Source organism: Onychostoma macrolepis, chromosome 08 (assembly GCF_012432095.1).
Source record: "Onychostoma macrolepis isolate SWU-2019 chromosome 08, ASM1243209v1, whole genome shotgun sequence".
NCBI classification, from domain to species: domain Eukaryota; kingdom Metazoa; phylum Chordata; class Actinopteri; order Cypriniformes; family Cyprinidae; genus Onychostoma; species Onychostoma macrolepis.
The window spans coordinates 5,892,772-5,906,306 of NC_081162.1; positions in this window are offsets into that span (position 1 = coordinate 5,892,772).

Here is a 13,535-nt window from a genome sequence, read left to right on the forward strand (position 1 = left end):
TTTGTAGGCTACTTTTTTGGCAGGTAACAGTTACGATTCAATTTAGCAATTCGGTTTATTTGATTAACGGGTTGAAAATGATTCAGTTGAGTCATTACTGAAAAGCGTTAAAAAAGTACAGGCACAGCATTTGTTATTAAATAAATGTTAGTTATATACACCTACTTTTAATAATACTCCTGCTTTCTCAATTAAACGGGACCTGTGCTGGCAAAATGAATTAGGCTACAATGAGCAAGTTTTCAAAAATTAGTTTTATTTTCACATTCTCCATTTAAAGACTTGTGCCCATTAAAAAAATAATAGAGATGTGGGAAAGCCTGTCAAGTTTTTAGGGTTCCCTGCAAGCAAGCCTTTTACAGGCCCACTTAGGGCTGGCATAAGGGCCCCCAGCAGGCTGCCAGCGCAGGACCCCTGAGAATTTGCTCGTTGGCTAAACGCTGGCCCCTTAGAGCTGGCCCTACCCTCACTTAGCCCCCAGGTAGCCCTCACTAGGGCCATTTCTCAAACAGAAGGCTGCATCCTCCGGAGGTCGCATTTGTAGGCTGCATGCATCATAAAGAAGAGCTTATTTTAGAATATTAACAGTTATAAATTTGACCATTATTCATAGTTAAGCGTAAATTGTTATAATATGCTTATGACTCGGGAATGTAACGCTCAGTTAACTGAAATAAACCAGGCTTGATGACGTATGCAGCCTTCCGTTTGAGAAACGGCCTATTAATTTGCAACAGGGGTGTCCAACCCTGGTCCTGAAGATCTACCTTGCTGCAAAGTTCAGGGTTGTGGCTAGAAGGGATACAGCTCCGACCGGAAATGAACAATGAAATTAATTTTCTACTTATTAGATTGTGTTTTATTGACATCTACACCTACCCCAACACTAAACCTACCCCTTATAAGAATGAACAAAATAGTAATTATTGTTGTACAGTGTGACAAAAATTACGCTGTGTTGATGTGCGCATGCCCAGTAGCGCCATACGTATCCCTTCTAGCCTTAACCAAAGTTCAGTTCCAACCCTGATCATCTTCTTCTTCTGGTGTTATTGGTGGTTGGAGGACCAACTTAAATGGTGCATTCCCGCCACCTACTGGATAGGAGTGTGGAGCATCCAACCCTGATCATACATACCTGTCCTAATTAGTTGATTCAGGTGTGTTTGATCAGGGTTGGAGCCGAACTCTGCAGGAAGGTAGATCTCCAGGAACAGGGTTAGGCACACCTGATCTACAACAATACATCTGTTTCACTTTAAATCATTGGTCTCAAACTCAATTCCTGGAGGGCCACAGCTCTAGAGCTTTAGCTCCAAATCACACCTGCTTGGAAGTTTCTATGAATCCTGAAGAGCTTGATTATCTGGATCAGGTGTGTTTGATTAGGGTCGGAGCTAAAATGTGCAGACCTGTGGCCCTCCAGGAATTGAGTTTGAGACCAATGCTTTAAATACTTTGCAGCTACCATAACATAAGTCTTGGGGAAAACAGTTATTAAACACCTGAAATGGATGCAGTCACCACATAACTAATGTCTTTATTGTCACATTTCAAATCAATGGATTTATTAAATACAAAATAGAAAACATTCAATTCAGGTTAATACAGCTACACTCTAAAAAAAAAAAAAAAAAGGTTCTTCAACGGTTCTTTGGGGAAGTTGGGGTACTTTATAGCACCGTTACCATATAAAGAACCTGTTAAGCCCCTGTATGGTTCTTCAGCGGTTCTTTGGGGTGGTTAAGGTGTTATATTGCACCACTGCTGTACATAAAGAAGTCATTAAGCCATGAGCAAGCCATTAAGTTTTTTAACTGTGCTTGCACTTGGATGGGATTAATGCAGAACACAAATTCCAAGTATGGGTTACTTGCCCACAGCTTCTAGTAGGCCTGCCCTCGACTAAAGATTTTCTAAAGACTGTTTTTTTTTTTTGTTACATTTTATTGACGGCCCCCATTTTTAACAATTTAACTACCCCAATAGGTTGATGCTGGAGAAAATTAACAAAGCATCAGGGAACATCTGCATGTAATGGAGGAAACAGAGAAGCTTAGACCAAACATAGAGCTCCTCAAAGAAAGGATGGCGTTGATAAAATGCTATCGGACAAATTTTGTGTCCAAATATAGCACTGAGGAGACTCTGTCTGAGTTCTTGTGTTTCATACTGGCCAAAATGCTCAGTACAGTAGTGTGTTAATTGCCTACTTATTTAGTTGTATGAGTTATGACTATATTTTAATACATGTCTTTCCTCCTTTGCCTTCATGCTTATCTTTTGATTTTGTTGACGTGAACTCCGTTAAATTTAAATATAGCGTGGGAATTGAATATCGGATTCATATCCGTTTTGCGACGACACATTTATGTGGCTAAGTGTAAATGGAAACGTTTTAACAAATCAGACAGATATCCGATCAGTGAAAACGTATGAAATGACCAGGTGTAAACAGGCCCATAAGGTTTGCCTTGCAAATAAATATAAGATGGTTAATGCTATTATCCCCTCTCCCCCAGGGCCATTCTCAGACCAGCCCATCCCAACACCTAAGATGAAGCTTAAAGGCTGTAGGGAGGGTCATCTCGTGCAGTATGACCACACTGTGCTCACATTGGATGGACAGTTAATCACAGAGGAGAGCGAGGACATCTCGACGGCACTGGGACTCCTCTTGTAGCAGCGCTTCTCAATTCCAGTCCTGGTGACCTGCCCCCACATGTTGTATATGTCTCACTTATTTAACACACCTGATTCAGATCATGAGCTCGTTAGAAAAGAGCTCCATGAATGAGCTGTGCTCTGACTGATATGGTCCCTACGAAGGCTATTCATTCACAGATTTACACTACTGCCTGTCACTGTAAGTCAATATTCTCTATTTCTGGGCCTCTTCCAAGTCTAGTTGCAGTTTCTATTGTTTTTAAAATCCTGAAGGACTTACAAAAATGTTAGTATGCTGTTGACAGTGAAAAAGTGAAAGATACTGCAGTACTTCAGAGTGTACGACTTAGTTTGCAAGTGGTTGTGTATGATACACTTTCAGTAATTTCACTCACTCACTATTAATGTTAAAAAGACTAGATTTTCCAAATAAAGTAAAGAACTAATGTAGGCCTAAGACCGTAGGCGAAAAAGTTATCTGATTACAGGGCTACAGTGTATATATATATGTAAACCAGGACTCTCTCTTCTTTAAAAATGTACATATTTCAAGCTTGTTGCAATATTTTGTATGTGTATAAAACAACAACCAGGTGAAAGTTGATGTGTTCAAAAGTCTTAACAGTCAAAAATAGTCCAGACTATGGTCTCGCATCGAAAAGAACTTTAAATCCATATTCAAACTGGACCATGATGTGGTGACTGAATGAATGAGGCATTTATATAGCGCTTTATTGTGTATTGCTGTACACCCAAAGCGCTTTACACTCATGGGGGGGTCTCTCCTCAACCACCACCAGTGTGCAGCATCCACTTGGATGATACGACGGCAGCCACAGGACAACGGCGCCAGTGCGCTCACCACACACCAGCTACAGGTGGAGAGGAGAGAGGGTCATAGAGCCAATCAAGTGGATGGGGATTATTGGGAAGCCATGATTGACAAGGGCCAGTGGAGGGAATTTGGCCAGGACACCGGGGTTACACCCCTACTCTTTACGATGAGTGTCATGGGATTTTTAATGACCACAGCGAGTGACCTCACCAATAAAGAGTCCTTCTAAAATGCATACAAATACACTGTCTTAAACTCTTAGGCTATACATATAATGGTATGACAGAATGGTTATGGTTCCAACAAAAAAACTCTTGAGCAAATCGTAAAAAAATAACTGACTCAACAGAACGATTCGCTCGCGAGTCGGGTTCGATTTTTACAAAAAGATTCCCACACAAAGCTGAAATGAAAGGTTGTAAAAATGTACACGTTATGTATCTGCTATTCTGCATCTGCGTCTTGTGATTGTCATTCCAATCCACTCATGCTAGATTTGCTCCGATCCATCTGTGAGAGTGTGATAGTTTAGGTGTGTCTTTCTCAGAATGGATCTGAAGTTCAACAGTGTTCACTTTATCATGCAACATCTGCTCATTTTGTGACTACAAATGATACAGAGAATCTGGTTTTGACCAGATGTCCCTCTAACTTACTCCACCTTTCATGCACACACAAAACATTTTGCACTCTTCTGTTGAGAATGAGTTCATGGATGAAAGAAAATACACTTTAGCATACTTTTAAAAGGAGAACTTATGGAAGTAATGTAATTTAAAAGAATAGATTTAAGTGCAATCTGAATGTTTCCAGACATGTCTTTTACAATTAAATAAAAATTTATTTTACATTTAAATGAAATGAAATTGTGTGTATATATATATATATATTTAGGCTATATGTAATTTCATAATTCTGTTGAGTTATTAAAATCAAGTACTTTATGTGCTTTAGTATGTTAGTCAACACATCAAAATAAGTGTACTTCTTTAAAGCATGACAAGATTAACAGCACGTTTTAAGAGTACTCAAGTGTGTTAAGAAATGAAAGTGAACTCTCTTTAGGTACACTTAAATGGTCTTTTATTTTATTACTACTATATTCTCTGCAAGTACTGTTTTTATACAATTAAGTACACTTCTTTTTCACAAAGGAAGGCAGTATGATTAGTAGCAGTGCTTCTCTACACCAGTGAGGTATCAAATGATCAACTTTACAGTGTGTTAAATAACATTTTTGAGCCGTCACATAACTTCTACCATGGCATGAGCTTCATTAGCTCATATCACATCCCATGTGAGCAGATCATATGATGCCTGAGAGAGAAAACATGAACCAAACAAGCATGGTATTTGAACACTTAGACCGCGTATTAAACCAGTTTCTCAGACTTCCTCTGACACAGCAAACTCATGAATGTGTTGTGTGTGGTTGGATGTATATGGTTTGTGTATACACTACATATGCAGCGCTTCTGTTTTTGAATAGACTCATTGAATAATGTATAATGAAGCTCTGTGGCATTCTTTGTATCTTGTATCTACCAAGAAGTTTGAATTTCACTTAGAGATGTAGCACAGTATGGGTGCCAACATGTATGTTGGTGCCAAGATATATGACTCTAGAACATCTCTGTAATGAGGAGCGAGAGGGCGGCACCAGAAACGCCTGCGTCTGAGATGGCTTCACATGATTAATGACTTTAGTCTCAGACACACTCTCTTTATTCACAATTACTTCTGAAGTGTCATCCTTACCATAGAAAATGCTTAACAGTTCAGGAAGTGCAAAGATCAGTTATCAAAACTTTTGAAGATGGGGAGAAATCATTTTTGATGCTGACTATTGGTTTGGCTGGAAATTGGTATGGCCTAGTTAAAGAAATGTTTCACATCAAGACTCACTCCTGATTATAGATGATTTGAGACTAATTTGGGATCAATTAAATCTAAAAGATGGGTTAATTTCAAGACTATACAACTCTATTGCCTATTACAAAATTTAAACAAGAAAAAATAGTGCATGTAGTGTGCATGTGAATCTCTTAATTGTCTTGTGAAAAAATTGTTTACTTTTAAAAAGAGTACTTATTACAGTAAAAAAAAAAACTTAAGTGTGAACTGAATGTCATGTTTTCAGCTCCTTGATTACATGTTATTTAAAAATAAATTATTATAGGACTTAAGTACATCTTTACCTTCATTCTAACTGTAATATTAAACGGTATTGAATTACAAACTACAATTAAAATGATCAAGTACTTTATGTGCTTTAGTATGTTAGTCAACACATCAAAATAAGTGTACTTCTTTAAAGCATGACAAGATTAACAGCACGTTTTAAGAGTACTCAAGTGTGTTAAGAAATGAAAGTGAACTCTCTTTAGGTACACTTAAATGGTCTTTTATTTTATTACTACTATATTCTCTGCAAGTACTGTTTTTATACAATTAAGTACACTTCTTTTTCACAAAGGAAGGCAGTATGATTAGTAGCAGTGCTTCTCTACACCAGTGAGGTATCAAATGATCAACTTTACAGTGTGTTAAATAACATTTTTGAGCCGTCACATAACTTCTACCATGGCATGAGCTTCATTAGCTCATATCACATCCCATGTGAGCAGATCATATGATGCCTGAGAGAGAAAACATGAACCAAACAAGCATGGTATTTGAACACTTAGACCGCGTATTAAACCAGTTTCTCAGACTTCCTCTGACACAGCAAACTCATGAATGTGTTGTGTGTGGTTGGATGTATATGGTTTGTGTATACACTACATATGCAGCGCTTCTGTTTTTGAATAGACTCATTGAATAATGTATAATGAAGCTCTGTGGCATTCTTTGTATCTTGTATCTACCAAGAAGTTTGAATTTCACTTAGAGATGTAGCACAGTATGGGTGCCAACATGTATGTTGGTGCCAAGATATATGACTCTAGAACATCTCTGTAATGAGGAGCGAGAGGGCGGCACCAGAAACGCCTGCGTCTGAGATGGCTTCACATGATTAATGACTTTAGTCTCAGACACACTCTCTTTATTCACAATTACTTCTGAAGTGTCATCCTTACCATAGAAAATGCTTAACAGTTCAGGAAGTGCAAAGATCAGTTATCAAAACTTTTGAAGATGGGGAGAAATCATTTTTGATGCTGACTATTGGTTTGGCTGGAAATTGGTATGGCCTAGTTAAAGAAATGTTTCACATCAAGACTCACTCCTGATTATAGATGATTTGAGACTAATTTGGGATCAATTAAATCTAAAAGATGGGTTAATTTCAAGACTATACAACTCTATTGCCTATTACAAAATTTAAACAAGAAAAAATAGTGCATGTAGTGTGCATGTGAATCTCTTAATTGTCTTGTGAAAAAATTGTTTACTTTTAAAAAGAGTACTTATTACAGTAAAAAAAAAAAACAAGTGTGAACTGAATGTCATGTTTTCAGCTCCTTGATTACATGTTATTTACAAATAAATTATTATAGGACTTAAGTACATCTTTACCTTCATTCTAACTGTAATATTAAACGGTATTGAATTACAAACTACAATTAAAATGATCAAGTACTTTACATGTGCTTTGGTGTGTTAGTCAACACCATAGGCGTAAATCCCGGGGGGGACGGGGGGGACAGGACCCCCCCTATCTGAGGCTTGTCCCCCCTAAAAATATCATTACAAGCGACTCTGTGTATTGAAAATAATATAATGGACATATACTTAAAATAATTGTGTGATTAGTAAAACAAAATAAACGCAAAAAAACGTTTTAAGTTCAGAAATGTTTAGATTCCCCCCCCCTCCCTTTCCTCACAGTGGTTTGGTCCACTGCCTGCTTTCCTTCTTTACCGATACACACACACGAGTCCGGTGAGAGAGAGCAAGTTAGTTATGTGTAAGTAGGCTGTCAAGGCTATTTTATTCTCTTTAAACATCGGGTGAAATGATTATTTCTCTTTAATACAGATGATCATTAATAAATTAGTCATGACAAAAAAAATATGACATCTGATGTATTTTCCATGACCGATTATAAGGTTAACAAGCTTAATACTGTAGCTTGTCACCCACTACAACTAACACGGCGATAAGCCTGTGTGTGAACTGATAGTAGGCTAATATTGTAGACTTACGTGTTGGGTTTCGTTCAATATGATGTCAAGTGGCAGATCAGTGGGTTTAATGCGGTTGAATTAATGCGAAAGAGACATACTAGGTTTCAGACGAAAATAATAATTATAAGCCGCTTTTCCACTATCGGGCCGAACGGTTCTCTTTGCTTAACCGTTTCGTTCCGGGCCAGTCAGCACGGATACGGTTTCGTTTTCCACTGCGGGGCTGATAACGGATCTCTGTGGAATGCATCAGTCGTTGCCGTGGTAACACAAGTGTTTATGATATGAGGTGTAAATAACCACCGCGTTATGGAGGATGATTTCTTCAGATTTTATTACTAATTTGTGTTTACATTGCTCAAAATAGCGCGCTTAGCAAGCTACGGAAAAACTAGCAGCCAGGCAACAGTGACAGATCCTGAGTGGCGACGTCATGCACACGCACTCTACCAGCACGGTTCAGTACGGTTCTAACCGTGCCGAGAATTCCGGGCCGAGAACGGTTTGTAATCGTGCCGCGCCGTACCAGGCTCACGTGGAAAAACAACTGGAACCATACTCACAACCGGCGCAACGTCATAGAATGTCTCTGAACAGGTTCACGCCCACTTTTGGGGGAAAACAAACCGCCATACAGCATCGGATCGAGGAAGTGGACTAACCTTACAACATGCCAAAGAGTTGTTGTGTGGTTGGGTGCACCAATAATGTTTGTAAAAACCCAAATTTAGCCCAGGCTACCTGCCATCATCATCCATATCTTGCTGTTATGGAAATATTATGAATTACGGATGCTATCGAAAGCGAAGCCAGGCTAGTTGTATGGCTGGACAGAAAAGTGCACTCAGTACTCTAAATATAAGGACATAATATATACATTTAAAGATGTTTACTTTCAAATGAAGTAAAATCATTCACTGGTTTACCTGGTGATTAGATTAGGTACGAGTAAATGTCCGGCAAGACACCTCTGGCCACTGGGTGGGGTTGTTACACCAATTTGACGCTGGGATAATGAGTTTTTAAATTGACCAAATTAAGTTTGTGGATGTATCTTTCACGCTCTATGGCAGGCAGGGTGGACATATAATTACTTGACATGATTAATCCTAGTGATTACTTAAATTATTCACGTCTGTCGGCTGTGTATGGACGTTGCTTTTTGCCGCTATTTTGTATTGAAGCCTATGGGAAGTCTAGTTTGTTTTCCCCCAAAAAGGGGCGGTAACGAAATTGACAGTTAAGTTCCCGGATGTGCCGGTAGTGCGTATACCTGACCAAAACCGTTCGGCCCGATATGACCGCGTGGTGAACCATGAACTCATATTTAAACACGGTCTCCATGCTATGTACACACGCTGCGTACACATATCTATCCTTACAAGTACAATTTTGGCTGTATTATTTGTGTCCCCTTCAAAAATTGCTCTTGAGAAATTTTACGTTTATTGTCCCCCCCTACTGTCAGATGAAATTTACGCCCCTGGTCAACACATCAAAATAAGTGCTCTTAAAGCATGACAACAGATTTAAAAGTGTACTTAAGTGTGTTAAGAATCAAAGTCATGAAAATGCACTTAAGTACAAAAGTGTACATTCTTTTCACCAGGGTTTGCATGTAAGCATAATAACGGAGTCACAGCTTCACTCTCTAGTCATGTACAATGGGATCAAATGATTCATTAACATAATTGCTATATTTAAAATAACTATTCTAAGCTTAAAGTCAGATTTTGTTAAACATTTTCCCCAAAGCATATCTGTTCCTTCAGCAATGTAGTTGCATTCTTCAACTAAAGATGCTCTTGAGAAATACAAACATCTGAAATCATAATACACACTTCTTGGTCAATCTCATTCCAAGTGCTTTCTTAAACTGGAGATGGTGCTACAATAAAGAGAGAGACACTACTACATCCCACTTATTGTCAATTTAAATATAGCTTGTGCTGTATGCAATGTTAACCTTTTACCAATAATAAAGAGCAATTTTGTGTCAGTTGTTGATTTTTTTTTTTATTCAACTGGTTTCAGCTTTTTGATTTTTGTTATATGGAGGTCACATCACATCATGTCTTCCTCTCACACCTTTATCTTCAAAAATAAAAAAACATGTCATTTCCATCACATTGTATTCTACATTCTACAATTCTACATAACTTGAGATGTTGTGAAAATGACACAGTGGTAAAAATGTTCAGGACTTTCAGAAAACAAAGTTGACTAAATTCTGTCAGACATTAATGAACAAATTAAGTTAGTATGAAAAGTGTGTTTTAGGAGACTTTATATTCAATGCACCGGGCTAAAAGTGCTCCTGGTTGAAGAAAAACTCTGTTCATCAATTTATGTGAGTTACCCAATGGTGTAAGCTGGCTGTTATTCAAACATCCTCTTTAAAACTTTTCATTGTTTAGCTCTTAAAAACTAAACCCCTCAAAAAGACTAAATAACACGTGTAATCACTCACAGATAATTATATTTTCCAGGATCTTCTGATTTATTATGTCACAGACAGTGCTTGATCATCGTGGTTTGGACATTACTAATCGGAAACTACATTTTTAAAAATATCTCAACTTTTTAAAGATCAACTTTTGGGGAATTTTCCCAGATGGATAGAAGTTACTGAATGTTCAAACTGCACATTTGTGCTCATTTCAGTTCAGGCCTGATGTATGTCCTAAAATATCATTTAATACATACAATACACCAGTGACCGGTATGGTTTTTAATGTTTTTGAAAAATTAAAAAAAAAAAAAAAAACTTTAAATAACAGTTTTCTATTTTAATATATTTTAAAATTTAATTTATTTCTGTGACGTCAAAGCTAAATGTAGTTTATATACTGAATAAATACTTTTCATGGCACTGTATGTATGACCACAAACTTTTGAATGACAGTGTAATCTAACATATTAGACACATCAGATTTTTTGAAAACATTTTTAAAATATGAGTTAATGTGGTATGTGTCACACTGTAAAAAGTGATAAGTTGACTTAAGTTAAAAAAATTGAGGAAACCCGTTGCCTTAAAATTATTAAGTACATAATAATAAAAAAAATAAGTTAAGTGAACTTGACAATTCAATTAACTTATTTTTTAATTACCATTTACTTAAAAATTTTAAGGTAACGGGTTTCCTCAATTTTTTTTAACTTTCAATTTTTACAGTGAGACGAGTGGTTTGTTCTCGGCAGCAGCAGAGACAGCGGCGGCAGACATGTTTGACTGAAGCCCAACAGCGAGTGTATTGTGTTTCTCAGAGAGTTGCTGATTCATGCTGCTCACAGTACTGTGTGTCTCCGTCTGACAAATGTACACTTAGACCGTTTAGATAGATAAACGACTTGCTTGACAACTAATTCTGTCACCTCAGGCCAATTCACGACCTTCAGTCACAAAGACCAGACAAATGGGTTAAGAAACACAGAATATAAAGATTCCTGAGCAGCTAAATATTTATCAAAGCTATTTATTTGTTGACAAGTCACATGATTTGAAAGTAGGCCTGTCTAAACACAGCCGGCTTTAGTATTCATTGTTTAAGAGAAATAGTTAATGCATGTTTCACTTAATAAAGTTTGTCCACTTATACATAAAAAAAAAAGTCGGTCCATTTATTCTCAGAATGAATGTGTTTATAAAGAACAGTGTTATCTTGGAAAAGCTGCACGGATCTTTTGTTTTTCGTTTCTTTCACCAGCAGTGTCCTGTTCCCAGGATGAAATGGGAGCCGGGGTCCGACCGCAGCAGAGCACCCACATTCCCTCCGACTCAGAAATGCACTTCATTATGCACTTCGTTTTTGCAGAATATTGCTGGAGCGCAAGGATACATTAATAAAATATAGGGACCTTATGATACTTAATTTTCATTAATTTACTCAACATTTATAATGTTACAAAAGATTCTATTTTAAATAAATGCTGCTCTTTTGAACTTTTTATTCATCAAAGATTTATTTATTGTAGTATTTAGTCATACTTTTAATAACTTTTCAGTAATTTTACATGCTTTTGTCATTTCTGTAATTTCCCATTCCCTTATTCTACTTTATTTATTTTTTTGTTAATTTTAGTATTTCAGCTTTTTTTAAAAATATATTTAATTTAATTGCAAAGGCAATATTTCTGATTTTCTTTATCTACAATAGTAGATAACACTAACACTGTGTTCAAAAAACGTACAAATTGATGTGAATTCACCACCAGGACTTTGCCATGAGAGTGTGTTGGTAGACACCATATTAATTTTTTTACGAATAAAAACATTGCTTTGAGGAAATGTTTGTTCAACAGGCTGTACTGACTTAAGGTCCTACAAGGTTTTCTTTTTTTATTACAGGAATTAACGAACCTAATATTTCATTTACATTTATGCATTTAGCAGACGCTTTTATCCAAAGCGACTTATTCAGGCTATACATTTTTTTTTTTTTTTTAATATCAGTATGTTTCCACAAATGTAGTTGCCTCAGACAGCTGAAGACCACATGGCCGGCCATTTAACATCTCCTCAGGTTTGTTTTGTAACATAAGAACGAGAAAACAGGGGTCAGTCACTCTTTACAGCTCTGAGACAAGTGAAAACGAGAAGGGTTTAACCTCTCCATCCAGAGGACATCGTAAATAAACCACTGACACAAGGTCCTCTTGATCGTGAAAAACTCAACACTTAGACCTGAACTCTTGTCAAGAGTCCCTCTTTCAGTACACGTCTATGGGTTTTTCACTTTGGCGAGCACCATTAGGAGGAAAAAACACCAAACACCATTTAATTCTTAATTTCTCTTTATCTTTGACAACAGCAATATCGAAGGAACTGATGTTTTGCGTGCAAACTTGTTTAACAGTTTGTGTGAATATGGTACCTGTGCTTGACAAACACCAACATTATACAGCAGTGACTGACTCTCCAAAGAGAGCCGTGAACAACAACCCCACATCAGGGGGTTTCAGTGAGAATTTGCACTGAAATCCGTGGACCTACACATTCAATCAGGACAGTGTACACCGCTTCAATCCCAAATGGCTTTTAGATGCAAGATTTGTCATTTGTCAATGGCATCCTGTCATAATACATCCTAATTAAGCCCCAAAAACATTTGAATGTACAGTAACGGTACCTTGAAAAAAAAAAAAAAAAGCAAATTAATTCAAGGAATTGTCATCATTTACTCACCCTCAAGTTGCTGGTCCCCATTCACATCCACAGAATGAAAAAAAAAAAACTATTACAGAAGTCAATGGGTACCAGCGACTGTTTGGTTACGCACATTTATCAAAATATCTTTTTGATTTGTGTTCATCAAAAGAAAGAAACTCGGGGTGAGAAAATGATGACAATTTTCATAGTTTAATTTTTGTGTGTGAACTGTCCCTTTAAGTGATAGTTTTCATCATTATGTTGTTCCAGACCCATCAGATTTTCTTTGTATGGAACGCAGAAGGTGAATTTTGGAAAAAATATACTTGTGGACTATATTCTTAAGTCATATTATTGTTACTCACACAAAGCTATTGTTTAGCTTCAGAATACTTAACACTTTGAATATAGTACACAAATCATATGTGCAATGATTTTTTTTAATGGTGCTTTTTACATCTTGATCCTAATTCAGTATAACTGCACGCAAACAGAAGCGGCCATATGGGTTTGGAAGAACATGACAATTTATTTTTGGGTGAACTTATAAATTCTGACACGCAAAGATGTGATTTTAACCCCCAAATATATTGCACTGATTCTCTTCATAGAGCTCTACAAGTTTAAATAACATTTACAGCTCCACCCCGATGTGAAGTCATAGAAATGATAGGTGATGGCATTTAAAAAAATAAAAATAAAATAAAAGCAATGCTCACAATCCCACAAAGTCACAGACAAGCAATAAGCA